Source organism: Anabrus simplex, chromosome 4 (genome assembly GCF_040414725.1).
Source record: "Anabrus simplex isolate iqAnaSimp1 chromosome 4, ASM4041472v1, whole genome shotgun sequence".
Taxonomy (NCBI): Eukaryota; Metazoa; Arthropoda; class Insecta; order Orthoptera; family Tettigoniidae; genus Anabrus; species Anabrus simplex.
The window spans coordinates 89981015-89995885 of NC_090268.1; the positions used below are offsets into that span (position 1 = coordinate 89981015).

Here is a 14871-nt window from a genome sequence, read left to right on the forward strand (position 1 = left end):
TGGCGTCCTTGAGCAGAGAGCAGGGAAGAGACCGCCCCCATGGATGGCCTATGTAGCAGAGGTTGCTGGCGCCGCCCAAGCCTCGCAAGCGCCGCAAGCTTCGTGGCCTCTTCCATGTCTGGTCGTGCCACCGCAAAAGCATGCCATATAATTTCATCCCTGACCCCGCTTCAGGAAACTGGATTAAGGGGTAGGAATACACAGAAGGCAATTTAAGATGAAAAAGAAGAAATCCATATATAATTCATTAGTTTGAGAACCATATTTTGCTTAGACAACATTCTTCTACTGGACCTACTTTGAGCTATTTAACATTTAAAAACACTTCAAAATGCCTCTTTTGATTTGAGATTAGACTTCTCACTGGAACAAACTCTTGGGTGGGGCATTTGAATGAATGTATGAAGATAAGACTGGTGATGTCAGCAATGAACAGAGATGACTGATGATGTTCATCATCAAGCTGAAACTTCGATTTTCGCAATTACGACCGTGTAGTTGGAGAATTAAAACTCACTAATGGAATGGAAAAACTGAAAAGAAACTAAAGTGGAAGGTACACTGGTACCCTAGAAATCAGAAGGCATTCTCTAATAACTGGAATTAAGCAGAGGGCACATGGCGTCTACCAGCATATACTCTCAACTACAGCCCTGCTCCCAAATGCAGAGCTTGGATCCATAGCCATAGCACATTAACACGTGTGGCCACTCGACTCAAGAAGAACAATACGCTTTCATTTTTTGCAAAAATCAATTGGTGCCAATTATCAGTGGTAGAGTTTGAGAAAGTGACTGCCCGCCTTTAAGGTCGTAATACTGAAAGAAGCATTCTGACATGACTGCCTGTCATGGTGGGAATAAGAGAGTAGGGGTTATGATTGCCATGGAAACTTTCTTCCCGCTCCTAGCCCTTTCCTATTCCATCGTCGCCATAAGATCTGTGTTGGTACGATGTAAAAAGGAAGAATTTAATTAAGGCCACTGCTGCTTCCTTTCAACTCCTAGCCCTTTCCTATCCTATCGTTGCCATAAGACCTATCTATGTAGGTGTAATAAACAAATTGAAAAAGAAAAAATTCTTACACAACACTTTCGTTACACAAATTTTCGGATAACCCTCAGCTCTGAAGACATATTTATGTCAATAGTGAAGGTACCGCTGTCTGATGTTCATTTGTTGCACCATTGTCTTTTCTATATACGGTACACTTTGTTTAGGTGTGTGTATTCAATAATTTTTCAGCATTCGTTTGCCCTGGACCTGGACGTTCTTAAGAAATTGGGATCGCCCCAGTTGGCCGTGCGGTTAGGGTCGCGCAGCTGTGAGCGTGCATTCGGGAGAGAGTGGGTTCGAATCCTACCATCGGCAGCCTTGAAGATGGTTTCCCATTTTCACACTAGGCGAATGCTGGGACTGTACCTTAATTAAGGCCACGGCCGCTCTTTATATTACTGCTTTGTTAATTCATTCCATCAGTTGTGTGTCACCTTTAAACGTACCTACCGAGCTCGATAGCTGCAGTCGCTTAATTGCGGGCAGTATCCAGTATTCGGGAGATAGTGGGTTCGAACCCCACTGTCGGCAGCCCTGAAGATGGTTTTCCGTGGTTTCCCATTTTCACACCAGGCAAATGCTGGGGCTGTACCTAATTAAGGCCAAGGCCGCTTCCTTCCCACTCCTAGCTCCTTCCTGTCCCATCATCGCCATAAGACCTATCTGTATCGGTGCGACGTAAAATAACTTGCAAAAAAAAAGTAAAAAAAATAAAATAAACGTACCTAACAAAACAGTTTCTGCGCACAGTAACGAGAATATTGTCGTGATCACTGCTTAGGGTTGGCGAGGAAGGGAAAAGAAAGCATGTAAAACAATGCTAAACTCCAGTAAATGGGCATAACATTTACATTGGTTTTATGATTAACCGATGAAGATTTCATTTAGAAGAAATTTCTTCCAAAATTCCCGACTTTGCTTGACCTGTCAACTAAGAATAAATACTCTTTTAGATTTGTCCACTGCGGCTGCGTTAAAAACAAATATCCTAATACATTGATACCAATATTTAATGTGACGTTGACAGGTAACCAAAGTATACAATGGTGGAAGATAAAGTAATAAAGAGACATGTAATTTACTCCTGTGTCCGGCTTGTATAGTGTTAGGTAAAATTAACTTGAAATAGTCTCTATATTAACAGACTGATGGGAGTATTTGTCGATAAAATCGGTTAATGTCAGTGTTGAATGTATGGTTACTTATTCGTAAGGTTGGTCATCATTGGATGTCGAATATTATCGCGCCAGCTTCACACGTGGGCTGCGAAGGACACGATTTGGATGTATGTGTGACCATGTTCAGTGTAGATATTTATAAATAAATAAAAAGTCAAGGATATGAACTCCGCGAATAAGTGCTTATTGAACTTAATACATTTGTATAAAGCAACCGGAATTAATAGGTTTGTACGATGATTTTCTTATGTGCTGTATATTTATCTAAAGCCGTGTAAAGGAAGATAATTTGGAAGGGGTTGAATTACGAAACTATTTTCTTGTTAAATATCACTGTTAGCTATGTCTTTTCTCAAATTTTATAATAACTTTAATTAGGTACTTCATATAATTGCAGGAATATTCCGATCAGAGGAGGCAATTTCATCAGGCTGGATGTGGACTAATCATAACTAAAGCACAAGGACTGGTCAACAGCCCGAAAATAAATGAAGAAATACATCAGAACACCTGCTCGTACGGAAGGAAATTGGGGAAACTTTACTTTGTCTTAGGTGAGTTAAAAATAATGCATATCTGTTGAATGTTGGATATGGATGGAATTGTGTATAATTTTATGTTCTAAGAATGTAGCTATATCATAAGTGATTTTTGAAAAATATACAAAATTTTCCTTTGGGAAAATCAAGTGATCATAAATAAGTTATGCTTTCAGTAAAATATGTAATGCGATGGTATATAGCAACATGCGGTAAAACTTCCGTACCCGGTGTGCGAAAGTGAGGTTAGAGATCCGACATGGCGCGGCTCGGGCGACGTCACGTAACACTCGGCAGGCTTGCCAACTTATGCATTGTTAGTGAGAAGGCAATTGGGCTATATGGGTTAGGTCCGTGGAGTGACAAACCCATTGGTCTGGTTTGGTTAGGTCCGGCTAGTGACTAGACCATTGGCCTGAGGGCAAGCAAAGACGGTCCCAGATTAGAGCCGCGGAGCGGCCCTTAGACCTCTAGTATCCCACGTGACACCTCCATTGGTCTGGATAGGTTAGGGTAGGTTAGTGACAAAACCTTTGGTCGGGATATGTTACACAAGAATTAGAAGAAGTGACAACAGTACATTCTATGTAACACAGTGTTCAACACTTGAATTAATGAACAATGGCTCACCTTAACGTGGGCGATACAGCGTGCTCCCTGCAAGAGGGAATTTGGGCAGAACTATAGTAACCGGTACTCAAGGTTTGGTAACACGAGTCGCCACTAGGTGGCACACGCGAGTTGACTGTCGCACTAGTAGCGCTGAGAGGGAGTACCGAGAGGAACGACAGTGCTGCCAACTGTTGGTTTGAAATGGCTATACTTTTTTTTCTTGCCGTGCGGACAGTATGCGCAGCGGCGATAGAAAAGAACGTCTTGAAGGGAGTGTGGCCCCACTGTTCTCATGACAGAGATTGGCCTGGATGTGCAAAGATAGGTTACAACTACTAAACTACCTTTTTTCTTGCCGTGCGGACAGTGTGCCGCGGCCTTTTAAACTTCCCTGGCCGCTTCATAATTTTTCCTTCTGCAGTGGTTGGTTACAAAAATCTCGGCCTCATCCTAGGTGTCAGTGACGTCATCCTCTTCCATACGTGAACTAATCACCGTTATAAGCAATGGAGTATGGTGTCTAAAACAGTATTTTTGGATATAAAAGTAAATGTATTCTAGGGGTGGGCGGGTTGGTTCCTGGCAAGCGGATTAACACATCTCTCTTCCACGATCATTTTAAGGTGAGAATAGCAGCATTTAAAATTACATTTGATGTAATAATTCTTTAATACCGGTTACTATATTTCTACCTTCCTTTTTTCCGTCCAGATACAGGTAGGGATTCTCTAACGTTTCTCCACTTCCTCTCAGTCATTTTTTTGTGCACAACGAGTTCTTACCCTGCGAGACGTTCTTCATTCAATGTGTGGACGTATTTGCTCTTCTCGGTGTCCACATATTTCACTGAATGATTAACTTTCAAGTGGAGAAATCCCTCGTCCTGGAGGCAGTTGTAGGCCCTCCAGCAGTCAGAGATTATTGTAGTCCAAGGCAAAATATACTGTTTAATTATAGCCAGTAACATAGCACTGTCCCGAGATTCCATTGGTACAACGAAGAATTTCTTGTTGTTCTCATGCTCAACCCCATTGAAAACCCACTGACCTTCCCTTGTTTATTTGTGTTTCACACAACGGCCACGGTTATGCTTTCTTTTGCCAAACTTTGCTTTGTCTATCTCAAAAACTACACCTACCCCTCCAAGTCGTGTAGAATGTCGAATGGCCCAATCTTCACACACTTCCCTACAGTACAAGGACCAATCGCACACTGTTTCCAAACTCGCTTTGAGCTCGGACTCAATTAATGGATAGTGGAGCCTATTTCCCAGAGCCAGTAAGCTACGAAGGGTATTACTTTCTGCAGAGAAAGTGTGCCTCTAAAAAGGTACCCGTCTTCGCCGACTGTTTAAACCTACACACGCGTTTCTCACACAAGAAGAAATACCTGCTTCCGGATACTTTTACTTCTCGATCCCTATCACAGACTCCACAGGAAATAACTTTGTTTATGATGCCATGACTTACTAAAAAATCTGTGAATTTCACTTTGTTAGAACACAAGGTTTGAACACTCACATCCAGCACACGTCATGACACTTGTAAAGTGGCAGTTTTCTTACTTATAGCGATTGGCGGTTTTCTTACGTTTACCGAACTTTGAAATTGGTGGTGAACTTTGAAATTTGTGGTTCTCTTACTTTTAGCGAATATGGGAGCCCTGTACTTGCACATGATGCGAGCTCTGTTGGAGACATTAGAAAGCTTGTCTGGTGAATAGGAATACATCGCGAAAATTGACCGTCCAATAAGAACACAGTACATGGTCCCATTCAGCTGATTTACACAGTCTCGGTTTTAATTCTCATATGTAAGTAAGAATATTTATTTGGGGGGGATGGTGGGTTTCTGGCAAGCATAAAGGAAGGATCTCTCCTTTCTGCTACTTAAGGTATCGTTGCACATCTTTTTATATGATTTTTATCATCCCTAAGTCTGCACACCGGTTACGGAAGCACCACTCTGTGCAGCTCCCAAGGTACAGCTCCTAGGTAACATTATGTCACATGATACCGAGCAAGTTGGCCGTGCGGGTATTGTCGCGCTGCTGTGAACTTGCATTCGGGACATAGTGGTTTCGCACCCCACTGTTGGCAGCCCTGAAGATGGTTTTTTGTGGTTTCCCATTTTCACACCAGGCAAATGCTGGGGCCGTACCTTACTTAAAGCCACGGTCACTTTCTTCCCGCTCCTAGCCCTTTCCTATTCCATCGTCGCCATAAGATCTGTGTTGGTACGATGTAAAAAGGAAGAATTTAATTAAGGCCACTGCTGCTTCCTTCCAACTCCTAGCCCTTTCCTATCCTATCGTTGCCATAAGACCTATCTATGTAGGTGTAATAAACAAATTGAAAAAGAAAAAATTCTTACACAACACTTTCGTTACACAAATTTTCGGATAACCCTCAGCTCTGAAGACATATTTATGTCAATAGTGAAGGTACCGCTGTCTGATGTTCATTTGTTGCACCATTGTCTTTTCTATATACGGTACACTTTGTTTAGGTGTGTGTATTCAATAATTTTTCAGCATTCGTTTGCCCTGGACCAATACTATGAGTAATTAACAAATTATGGTTAGGTCCAGGGAGTGGCCATTGGTGTGGAAAAGGGTAAAAAATACAGTCGCTGCCATAAGTATTCGTCCATCTGTCTTTTTAATATATTGAACACCAAAAATGAATTACAAGGTTCGGCTACGTTCAGAAACAAACCACACAGTGAATATGCAATATATACGTACAGTAATACCAGCAGAATATACCTCTTGCATATCAATACTCTTTAATAAAAAATGATGAGCTTGGTTGGGCTAGGAAATGGCTACGTAAAAGTATTCGTCCGCCTTGTGCACTGGCTTGTATAACAAACACAGCATTGAGGAAGTTTGACACATCACCAAGTTTAGTCCCTCAGTGATACGGGCAGTGTCGGTGAGTCAACATCTAGTGCTTGCCCCGAGTACAATGGGTAAGATAAGTGAACGAACTGTTGTTGAACACCAATGAATTATCCAACTCCACCAACTTGGTAATTCGCAGAGTAATTGCTGAGAAAACAGGAATACTGCGAACTACAGTCACAAGTTTCATTCAGCGATACAAGACCAGTGCAGCTGTACTCAACAAAGCAAGAACTGGGCGGCCAAGGAAACTGACAGCACGCGAAGAGCGAAGCATTATACACACTGTACAGAAAAATCCCCATATGCTTATACTTCTTATTATTTATCCCTTGAGAAATGATAGGTGTGTGTCAGCCATATTGGCTGATTGGTTTAGGACTGTTTATTGTGCCCCAGTTGGTGATCACATCTCACTGTCTTTGAACTATGATGGGATTGACATAACATTGTGCTAATTTCAGCCAATGGCAGTACCTATTGGCGCCAGCCATAATTCTTGTGTTATTCATACTGGTGAGAGCCTCGCAAATATTTGTCATGATGTTCTTATTTGCCATATATGTATATATATATATATATATATAATACAGTTCTTTAAAGTCATATAAAGGAAGATAATTTAGAAGGGGTTTTAATTACAGAACAATTTTCTTGTTAAATATTGCTGTTATTTATGTGCTTCCTCACTTTTCATAGTATCATTAATAACTTAATATAATTTCAGGAATATTGCGATCAGAGGAGGTGATTTCATCAGACTGCATGTGGATTAACCATAAGCAGAGCACTAGGATTGGCTATCAACCGAAGAAGTTCATCTGGACATCTGATCGTTTGGAAGGAAATTTGGGGAAATTTTACTTAGGTGAGTTAAAAAATAATACATATTGAATGTAGGAAATGGGCGGTATTATGTACAGGTTTTAAGAATGTAGCTACAGTTATAAGTAATTCTAATAGACAGGGAGCAAAGGTAGAAATATACTCGTATAATAAACAAGTTTAAGAAGGTGGTTACTCTTATTCGAATTTTACGTGAGTGGGTGGGCCTCTTGTTTCAAGATGTAATGATAAACTCTGAAGATTGTATTCAGTAGACTATTTAATGCTTTCAGTTCTTGAAGTGTAGTGCACTGCAGGTAGAATGTCTATTGGAAAGTGCAGATCATGAAGCGCCAAGTACATTCTCTGTAATGTTGAACTCTTCTTCTTACTGACCTTTAACCCAATTTATTGGGGTAGCACCTGCATACACCCCAGCATCAGTGGGTAGGGTCTGACACATCCCACTCTGACGAGTCTAGTGTCAGACCTAAGACGAAATGCTGGTTAATAGAGCAACCGCCTGAAAAGCCAACATCTAATTTTTGATCTGTAGCACTTCATGTCGATTTGGTCTAGTTTTATGGCTATCTGACATCCAATTCTATTTGATGTGTTGTGTTCACCTTTGTGTGCTGGGCTGAGTGGCTCAGACGGTTAAGGCGCTGGCCTTCTAACCCCAACTTGGCAGGTTCGATCCTGGCTCAGTCTGGTGGTATTTGAAGGTGCTCAAATACGACAGCCCCGTGTCGGTAGATTTACTGGCATGTTAAAGAACTCCTGTGGGACTAAATTCCAGCACCTCGGCGTCTCCGAAGACCTTAAAAAGTAGTTAGTGGGACGTAAAGCAAATAACATTATTATTATCACCTTTGTGTGGTTGGTAGTGTGATATGTTTTTTGTATATGCAAAGAGGTTACACTTACTAGGTAATTTGCATTTTTCCAAAAGCCCTGAAAACCCTCACGTTCTTAACAGATTTCCTAAATTCAAAGTCTGTTAAGGTATACAGTAGAACCTCGATTATATGTTCCCGGAAACTATGTTTTCCCGTATTATTCGTTAAAATTATGTGGTCCAGCGAGCATCCTAATTAAATCACTTTGTAAAAATCCTGCATTATCCGTTCCTCGAAGAAACTATTTCCCGGATCAACCGTCCAGAAATTTTAGTGCCATCAACGCTAAATCCTCGATCACGCGTTTTTCAAGAAACTGTATCTTACGAAAGGACGGCTACAGTATACCTAAGGATCTTGGTGTTGATGTCCCGTCATTGCGGTAATTTGAAGAAGTACTGTACTGGAAAAGCGATCGGCGGTGAACTTGCATAAGGGATCATCTTAGCATTGCATTTGGGTTGTATTGTTTAGAGAATCCTCGGAAATCAAAGCAAAGAGTACCCACGACAATTGGAAGGAGACAGAGAGCATTTCGACAGCTCTATTTGAAGACGGAACAAGTTTCGTCAAATGTTCATACTTGCAAAAACATCTACATTATGTCCATGGTTAGATGCTTATTTTTTACTGTTTTTGAGTGTACCGCCAAACAGGTTTTCAGCATTTCCCTCAGGGCACTGTATAGTCACTGGGCTTTCAGGCAGGAATCGAAACTGCTCCTTCTTAAGTAACACAAATTTAGTATTTTAATATTATGGTAGGTATACGATTATGTTATCGAGACCAGAACAGATGTTGCACCTTACATACATAAAGCCATGGGAGGTTTTGGGATTGCTTGTTATTGTTTTCGTCCTAATATAAGACTGGGAATTTCACTTTTTTGTGTTAAAATGTTAAAAATCGGTGCACGCTACATTTAAAAACTTTGTATCATTTCGCATACCTACCGAGTTTTACAGTGAGCACGCTTTCCAGCTGAGCTCGAGGTCGCGAATAATCGTAATCTTGTAGGTGTTAATGATATTTTTTTCTCTTTCCAATTTGATTGTGATTAGTGACGGGCAGAACTAAATATAATGCATTCGAGCACTTGAGAATTGATACTTTCGAAACCATATTCTCTAGTTCAACATAACCTTTATTTTTGCTATTTTGTTTTACGTCGCACCGACACAGATATGTCTTATGGCGACGATGGGATAGGAAAGGCCTAGGAAGTGGAAGGAAGCAGCCGTGGCCTTAATTAAGGTACAGCCCCGGCATTTGCCTGGTGTGAAAATGGGAAACCACGGAAAACCATCTTTAGGGCTGCCGACAGTGGGGCTCGAACCCACTATCTCCCGATTACTGGATACTGGCCTCACTTAAGCGACTGCAGCTATCGAGCTCGGTACATAACCTTTAAAAGTCGATGTAGGCCTAATTTACGCTGTACAAGATTTCCATAAACTGTCTAGGAACAGTATACCGGTGACCACATTACAATGGAAGATATAAAAAAAAAGGATTTTGTCATCATATTGGACGCTTTTGTATCTAATTTGCTTTATTTCATTAGATTAGACAATTAAAAACTACTTGTGGTCATTTGTTGTTTGGGTTGCTGTTATGGGTATTAGATTTTTCAAAGAGTTTGGCTGATCAAAGTTGCTGAACTGAAAGAAGTTTTCAAAGGAATCTGACAAAGTTTTCAGAGGAAACTGACGAAGTTTCCCGAGTAAAACTGAATGTAAAGTTTCGAGATTTTTAAGTCGCTTACCGGTTATAAACGTTTGAAGCCAGCCCCGCGGTCTAACTTGCCTGCCTCTCACCCAGAGGGCTGGGTTCGATTATTGGCCAGGTCAGGCATTTTTATCCGGATATGAGGCCTGGTTCCAGGTTCAGTCATTCTACGATACGGTACCTTTAATTGAGGAGCTATTTAATGGTGATATGGCGACCCCGGTCTAGAGAGCCAGGAATAATGGCCGAGAAGATTCATCACACTGGCCATGCGTCACCTCGTAATCTGCAGGCCTTCGGACCGAGGGTGGTCGCTTGGTAGGCGGAAAGCCCATTGGGACTGTAGTTTGGTTTGGTTTAGGGGCGTTTGTAAGATTAGAAGTATACATATTTCATTTTTGTGATGTTTAGCCAAATTGTTGATGGTTCATTTGTTCCCGGACTTTCCGTTTTCCCGTGTTGTACGTTTTTTTCCGTGGTCCCTTCAAAAACGGAGAGTCGAGATTCCACTCTAGTCTATTATGGATCTGATCCCGCTTCCCTCCCGTGTATAGCGGTAAATAGCCATATGCTTGAAGAATGTACACTATTCGCAACTGCTAATCCCATAAGCATAGAAGTCCAGGAAATATTTTCCAATCCTATTAGCTTTCATATCTTCCCTACATTTACCAATCACCCTTTTGTATCCTTCAGTTCTATATACAATTCTTGCAATGAAATTGCCTGTTAGCACTAACCTATCCTTGCTGCTCACCCTGACTACGATGTCAGTCAATACTGCATAAAACTTGCCAACTTCATCGTCGTCTGCATCCTCCCTTGCTGAATAGACTGAGACAATTCTTGTCCTAATTCCTCCATTTGCCAAATTTACCCACATCATTCACTCATTCATGTGCCTAAGAGAAAATAAAGGGTGTCTCAAACCTTTTGGGTCAAATTGAAACTGGTGATAGAGGATCCACAACTGATTATATTGAAATAGGGAACCAATTGTTGGAAATGCATGTTTATTGTGTTATGGACGTACACAGCATACACCGTATAACAGCAACATAGCTCATAGTAATCGTTCAAAGTGACGAGCGCCAGTCGCCATGCATGCATGGCAGTGGTGCATGAAGTTATGCTGCACTCTCTCAAAGATCCCGGGTGTCTGTTGTACCAGGATACAGGCAGCTTGGACCCTAGCAAGCAGATCTTCATCCATTTCTACAGGGGTTTCATACTCCATTGATTGACATAACCTCAAAGGAAAAAGTCTGGAGGTGTGAGATCTGGTGATCGTGCTGGCCATGGGAAAGGACCTCCCCTTCCAATCCAACAATGAGTGTACATGTTGTGCAGGTGCTCGCTGACATTAACATCGAAGTGGTTTGGTGCACTGTCATGTTGAAATCACATCCTTTCGTGGACGAGAGGCAGCAAATAAGGTCCTATTAGGCGATCTTGGACAATGCCCACCCATATGTTGGCAAAGAGTTGTTGCTGGTGGCCACTGATGTGGGTGGCATGGGGATTGTCCTCACTCCGGACATGGCTGTTGCAGCTGTTGAAAACACCATCATAGGTGAATGAGGCCTCATCCGTGAACAATACGAACTGTACGAAGTTCGGCGTTGTAGAACTGCGATGGATAATCCATTGTCAGAAGTGAATGCGGGGCTCAAAATCTGTTGGTCCCAGTGCTTGCACACGTTCTTTATGATAGGGGTGTAATACCTGTTCCGCTAGTACTCTCCAGACTATATCCTTTGAAGTGTGTGTTTCATGGGCAAGTTGACGCCATTGTAATAAATGCATTGAGACTGGCAGTCATCACTTGGACAGTGAGCTATGAGCTACGTTGTTTTTATGCGGTGTACGCTGTTTATGTCCATGATACAATGAATATGCATTTCTGACCATTGGTTCCCTATCTCAATATAATCAGTTGTGTACCCACTATCACTTGTTTCAGTTTGATACAAAAGGTTTGAGACACCATGTACGTGAATAGTATTCCTGATGAACAGTCCTTCCTCACACTTCCCTACCTATTGTAACACTTGTTTCCTTGTTAACTCCCCTTAGCCAAATATCATTAACTCCTAACATACCGAGATGCATCCTCCATGCCGACTCAGCCAGTGCTACTTTCTTCCATAAGCCCTATTCCATTCATTCCATTCATTCGCCAAGTTGTTTCCAAGGATTCCCTCGACTGTTAAATGGAAGTGGGACTCCCCTAGGTCTGAGGCTTACTTAAAATGTTCTGAGCTCAGTAAATTCTGCGAAGTAGGGTGCTATCCTACCTACACATAGTCCCAGTGTAACGGGTCGTTGGGTGAGTCCGAATTCGACAATTGAGAACAGGTTTGCCTGCTGTCATTTCTTGATGGATACAGTACTTTTGCATCCATCTCTTGGCACAGGCCAGAGCAAAGGGTAGCTTCCACCGAAGTCCCAGTCAACATCCATGGCTGTGACAATATGGAAGTTGCTGGGGTATGGGTAGTGCTGAGTAATGACATTCAGAGCATGACTAGTGCATCTCATTGTTATGAAAGGTGTTGCTCATAGGGTCAGTCATGCTGCAATAGCACTTTCTGACCCAGTGAGGAAAGCAGTGGCAAACTACCTCACTCCTCGTCTTGCCTAGTACGCCTCATTTTGGTGCTGCCATTGGTTTTTGCGGTTTCCTTATAACCGCATAACCTTTGGTGGTGCTATTTGAGGATCCAACCAGCCTCTGGGCTGATGACCTAACAGACAGAAGGAGAGCTAGAATAATTATAAAACAGTTATTTTAGCAGGCATACGCAGTGGAATATCAAATCATAAGCCCAGAGGGTTCCGGCAATGTAGAGAGTGGCAATGATAATCATCATCATTTTACAGTTCCAGTTTCCCGGGTACTGCTGGCGAGCCTCTTCCATTGTGTCTTATTGAGATATCCTCCAGTGTCCTTCACCGATCTGCAATGTCCATCTTTACGATGTCCATCCAGTGGGTTCTTGGTCTTCCCATCATCCGTTTCCCTGCCACATGTCACTCCAAGTTAACGTATGCTGTCCTTGTTGGCTCCGTCCTCATTACATGCCCAAACCACCTCAGTCTGGACATGCTGATCCGATATAGTAATGAGTCCAAAACACACGAGGATTTCCATAATACATTAAAGGTTAGTACAGTTTGGATGCACTGAATGACAGTATTAGCCCTGTAGCACATTGACACAGAATGAAAAATAGTGGCCTGTAAGTCAATGACTCCTCCAACTCCGTCGGGAACCGAAGAATGGAATAATAAGAGAAGATATATCACATTATTTGCTCTCTATACCTAACCTGCAAAATAGTTGCAATAATTGGAGCAGAGAACCAGGTCTGCCCAAGATAACATGCAATGATAAATGTAGTTAAATAAAAGAAAATTATAGTTTCAGTAATAACAGCTGCTTTTACTCCAGTAAATACAGTACACTGCATACATTTCTGACCAGCGGGAGATAACAGTTAACAATTGCAGGAATAATTTCCAATGTGAGTTTAAGGTAAGTTACACAAAAATGTTAGCTCAAGATGATTAGTTGATTACATTAAAAAAAAAAAAAAAAAGAGGTGGTGAAGACAACTTGAGTAAAGCAGTTGACCTCGGTCATACATGTATATACATCTGTGCTGGTAAATTTACAAACACTAATTTAACATAATCAGCAATCAAATTCACTGAAGATGCCTAAACGAATGATGAAGTAGAGGCTGAAATTGTTCAATTCTTATACAAAGTATCCTAGGGGTCTTCACTCTGAATGATACCAAAACTTTAAGCAAGATATAGGATAGGGTGGGGAATTGGGGGAAGTTAGGAAACCGAGAGACCCAACCGGAAGATTTGGTTGTTAGATGCACGAAGCAGTGAGTCCAAAACACACAAGGATTTCCATAATACATTAAAGGTTAGTACATTTCGGATGCACTGAATGACAGTATTAGCCCTGTAGCACATTGACACAGAATGAAAAATAGTGGCCTCTAAGTCGATGACCCCCCCCCCCAACTCCATCGGGAACCAAAGAATGGAATAATAAGAGAAGACATATCACATTATTTGCTCTCTATACCTAACCTGGAAAATAGTTGCAATAGATGGAGCAGAGAACCAGGTCTGTCCAAGATAAAATGCTTGCACATCCAGGAGGAAGTAGACTCTCGTTCAACCGCCGGGTAAGGGAGTTCTGGAAATTACGAGAAATAGAACTGACGTCAGGGGAGCGGGAGAGTCTGGTAATTGACCAAGGTAGCGGCCAGTATGTGAAGAATAAGAGTGGAGGAAGGTAGTTTTAGAACGTAGTACCGGGGATATGCAAAGTAAGTCCAGAATATTTGTATCACAGCACAGTGGGGATAGAGAATGTGGAGTGCTCCAAAGGTTAAAAAAAGGGGAGGGGGAGCAGATATGGGTGGAATAACAGTAAACATGATGAATGGTATTTTACATTTTAAAAAAGTTTTTAACATTAAAATTGAGGAAGAACGGGAGGAAAAGGGTATGTATAAGAGGATGCATGAGCACTGAAAAGGGCTAGGCGAGAGGTAGAGAGATTTATTTTTTCCCCCCACATACAGTAAAGCCTCATTATGACGTTTCTGCAGCGGACAAGGGAAAAAACGTGTTAAACGAGAAAACATATTACAGAATATACGAATTAAAGCTATCCAACATGAGTATGGAAACACTAGATATGTATTTTTCCGACATGGCATTTTACGTTGTGTATCTGTGGGTGATTTGAAAATTATATCTACAATTTCTATAAATGGGAGGAAAATATTGAAAGGTGTAAAATACATGAGAGAACAAATATGAAAACCTTTTCTTTTGAGGCTTATAAAATAACAAGTGTACTGAAAGGTGTAATAAACACCACACAACACACATGATAACATGTGCACCGCGGCCAATAAAGATATCGGAACAAAAGTTAGTAGAAGCCTTTTATTTCAGAGCAGTGGGTTATTAAGCATTATTTTCTGGTCACACTCTTACACATTGAATGGGAGGTTACACTCTACCATATGCGACTGGAAGGAATGGTTTTGGCCGCTATTTTGAAGTCAACAAAACTTTGACAACTGGAATGAT

General features: G+C 41.5%; 1 long non-coding RNA gene across 1 annotated transcript in view; it reads left to right on the top strand.

Moving 5' to 3' along the window:
* The first annotated feature begins 2323 nt into the window (after positions 1-2323).
* Positions 2324-14871, top strand: part of LOC137500403 (uncharacterized) — a 65584-nt gene continuing 53036 nt past the window's right edge. The window contains exons 1-3 of the long non-coding RNA XR_011018026.1: positions 2324-2461; positions 2632-2788; positions 7017-7157. This is a non-coding gene — a long non-coding RNA (uncharacterized lncRNA). The remainder of the gene's footprint in view (positions 2462-2631; positions 2789-7016; positions 7158-14871) is intronic.